The sequence below is a fragment of the Piliocolobus tephrosceles genome, chromosome 9, assembly GCF_002776525.5.
Source record: "Piliocolobus tephrosceles isolate RC106 chromosome 9, ASM277652v3, whole genome shotgun sequence".
In the NCBI taxonomy this organism is placed as follows: Eukaryota; Metazoa; Chordata; class Mammalia; order Primates; family Cercopithecidae; genus Piliocolobus; species Piliocolobus tephrosceles.
In genome coordinates this window covers 1,775,734-1,779,734 of record NC_045442.1, presented here as the reverse complement: position 1 = coordinate 1,779,734, position 4,001 = coordinate 1,775,734, and the positions used below count along the sequence as shown (strand labels likewise).

Genomic DNA, 4,001 nt, shown 5'->3' with positions numbered 1-4,001 from the left:
GTAGTGGTGATGGTGATGATGGTGATTATGATGGTGATAATGGTTATCATGATGCTGGTGGTAGTGATGATGGTGATGATGGTGATTATGATGGTCATCATGGTTATGGTGATAACGGTGGTGGAGATAGTGATGATGGTGGTGATATAGTGGTGATGATGATCATGATGATGGTGGTAGTGGTCATGATGATGGTGATGATCATGATGATGATCATGATGATGGTGGTAGTAGTGATGATGGTGATAATAGTGATGATGATGCTGGTAGTGATGGTGGTGCTCATGATGGTGATAATAGTTATAGTGATGATGATGGCAATGATCATGATGACGGTGGTGGTAGTAGTGGTAATGGTGATGATAGGTGATGATGCTGGTGGTGGTGATGATGATCATGATGATGGTGGTGATGATCATGACAGTGGTGGTAGTGGTGGTGATGATGGCGATCGTGATGGTGATGATGGTGATTGATGATGGCGATGATCATGGTGACAATGGTGATTGATGATGGCGATCATGGTGACAATGGTGATTGATGATGATGGTGATGGTGATGATGGTGGTGGTGATGATGAGGATGATAATAATAGTATTATAATGAGAGCCTACTCAAGAGGCTTTCCCGTGTGGCAGGCACTGATCTGGCCAGTCAGGCACAGAAGCTGGTGACCTGCCGAAGGACACACAGTCAGAATGAAGGCAGGAGTCGAATCTCAGCATTCTTCCCCTGCACCCACAGCCATGACTGCTGCACTAGGCATCTCTCCTTCCTGCACTTGTGGATGCGAGTTCCTCACATAGAGGGGCCAGGGCTCAAAAGCAGAACCCTACAGAGCAAAGAGCAGTTATACCAGGCGCCTGGCATCCTAGGCAGGGGTGCAAGGCCCATGTCAGTTGCTGTGGAAGCCAGTGTGGGAGCCATGGGAGGCTTTGGAAGCAGATGACTTGGGTTTGAGGCCCAACTCAGCCAGTAACCACTAGGGATTGGGAGTTCCTGTAAGATGCTGGGCATGGAGGCTAGTCCTGGCTAAACTGGTAATGGTCCTCCTGTTGCTATGGTTAGTTTCACTATTGCTGACCAGCACATATGCACATGCCTGCGTGGGAGCAGCTCACAGGTTGCCGGCTGTCCTTCCCGGGCCACTGTCCTCATGGCCTCTGAGTACTGAGAGCCAGTCCCGGGTGAGCTGGCCCCAGCGGTGGTGAGACCTGCGTCCCTCCAGGTGGCCGGGGACCTGTGCAGCACGCAGCATGTCTGTCCACCCTGCTCGTGGGGCGGCCCCCAGGCACAGGCTGCTGCAGGCTTAGCTTCCCGGGCAGTCCTCTGGGTCTTGCCTGCTTTGGTCAGAAGGAAAGAGGCTGGAAGTGGGTGGTTGCTTGATGTAAAAATCAGAGGCCCCTCAGTGCCCCAGGCCATCCCTGCTGCAGCCAGCTGATACTCCTCTGCCCGCACCTTCTGGGATGCCTAGCTGCCCTTACCGGAGAGACCTTCTTGGCGAGGCGACAGGTCCTGCAGGCTCTAGGCTCCCACCTCCCTCCCTCAGCTCAGTCTCTGTCCCCCGAAGTCCCTTGGCTCTCCAGCCTCCTCATACCCCCTCATCTTCCTCATCCTATTCATGCTGATTGCTGGCATAGACAGGTCCCTCTCTGCTGGATGAGGAAGAACTCTCTAGAACAGTGATCTCCCACGAGCACCAAGGCCCACGGCGCTTCCTGGGTGGAGAGGCAGCTGGGATCCAACTAGGGATCAGCCTAGTTGGTAGGCGTCTCCACTGCTATGCAGCCACCACCACCGCAGGCCAGGAGAGAGACGGAGGACCCCACCCAGCCTTTGCTGATGCTGTTCCGTCCTTCTGGGGCTCCCTCCCTTTCCTTCTCCTGCCCACCCCTGACTGACACTGCAAGCCTCAGTTTAGCACCTCATCTCCTCTAGGAAACCTTCCCTGACTCCCAGTGAGGTGGCCCTGACACGCCCCACTCGTGGAAATGAGTCTGCCTTTCTATGGGGCAAGCAGGGATCATGTGCATCTGCTACCATCTGGTCTCCTAGACCAGCGCGAGGCCTGACAGGCAGCAGGTACTTTGTGGGTGATGCATAGGTGAAGAGGAAAAGAGCTAAGTATTGTGCGAAGGTTTTTAAATCCAGCCCACCTTGAGACAGGAAAGGGAAGAGAAGGGCATGCATTTCTTTTTTTCATATTGCATTTTTTTCCTGAATGAAAAAAGAATCAATGTACATTTCTAATTTACAACACAGAAAAATCCAAGAAAAAATTCACCATGTGCCCAACACACAGAGAAAGACTGTGGGCATTCTGGTTTCTCTCCTGGTGGTCTCTTGGCAGGATGGGGATATGCATAGTATTTTTGCAGAAGTGGGGTCCCCATGCTTATCCGAGGCTTGCTATCTGAAATCTTCTGAGAGATGGTCATCACGCCAATGGTAGGAAATGTTCACAGTAGGAAAGGACATTTTCTTCCCATTCCTGTTCTCTGGACTCCAGATGCCACCAACAAAGGGGACCCACTTGATAGTTCTCTTTTCCTTCCCAGATTACACCCCACATGTGTGTGCATGTACATTTTCATGGACAGCCTGAGAATCCCAACGAGCTGCAGCACGCTTCCCTTTCACCTGACCGTGCACAGCCAGGGCGCTTCCCACCAGCCCAAGGGGCGACTTGGTGTGAGCGCATCATGGACTGTTTGTCCCCAGTAGTGGACTTAGGTAGTGTCCATGCATTAGCTATCACCAGCAAAACAGCAATTCCTATCCATTTCTGACGTCCCGACACACAGATAGAAATTATCTGCAGGAAATATTCTTTGGATCAACCAAAGGGTTAGGCACACTTAACACATTGTTAGGAACTGTCGAATATTTCTCCCCATAGTAGGTACAACTTGCACCCCAAACTTCCACCACATAGTGCAGTCCTAGCAGGCGTGTCTCCTGGTGAGCTCAAAGTTTAACACGTTTCTATGCAACTCCACGCCACATCTGTTTGTGACTTTTCCCACCTCTCTCTCATGCGGTCAGAGTTCTTGATAAAAGAAGGCAACCAGCCCTTTGCCATCCATTGCAAATATTTCCTTTATTTCCTCACTCAGAAGAATGGTACATTGCAAATATTTCACCCAGCTTCTTCGTTGCTCTTTGATGTCAAGCACTGTTTTGAGGGCCTGGAAGAATTTGGGTAATTTTTACGAGGTTGATGGCCTCCAGGTTTTATGGCATAGTTTCAAATTTGTCCTTCCTACCAAAAAAAAAAAAGATTGTACAAAAATATTCCAATGTTTTCTTTCAGCATTACTTTGAGGTGTGTGTGAGGCACATGTAAAGAGGAAAAGGAAATTTATGCACCTCCAGGATGGCAGCCCCCACCCCGCCCCCCAGGCAGCATCTGTCTACTCAGCCATCCACCTTTCCCACCCTAATGTCACAGATATTCCCCTTTGTAAGATTGTGTCTGGAGTGATGCCTCAGGCCCAGAATCCCTCCACTGGGTCGGGAGAGTTGTCCCATGATTGGAGAAGTAGCCTGTGGGCCCCCTTGACCTGACCAGAATGCAGAATCTGAGCACAGAAAGCTCCAGGAGTGGGGACCCTGGCCTAGAGCAACTGCCACCATGGTCCTTGTGATCAAACATCCTGTGGACACCCCGTGGGATTAGAGATGTGGGTCTCCGCACACATTTCCAGAAGATCAAATCAGCACTGCTTCAGCTTTCTGCGAGGCCACCTCTCTCTGCCACCTCCACAGTAGCTGTGTTCTCAGGCCTCAGATGGGGCCAACTGCTCAGGGGATCATTCAGCCCCAAAGACCAGTGGGGAGGGGGGCACATGGTTGCTGGTTGGACCAGGATTAATGCCCCCTACTCTGGAGGGGACTGGGGGCATCTTCCTGTGAGATGCTGTGGGAGGGCCATCTTCCTGTGAGATGCTGGGCAGGGGGGCCTCTCCCTGTGTGATGCTGGGGGGGTCTCTCCCTGTGTG

The 4,001-nt window shown here is 51.5% G+C and overlaps 1 protein-coding gene across 1 annotated transcript in view; it reads left to right on the top strand.

Moving 5' to 3' along the window:
* The window catches only part of JAKMIP3 (Janus kinase and microtubule interacting protein 3), an 82,863-nt gene that overhangs the window by 57,733 nt on the left and 21,129 nt on the right, over positions 1–4,001 (top strand). The window lies entirely within an intron of this gene.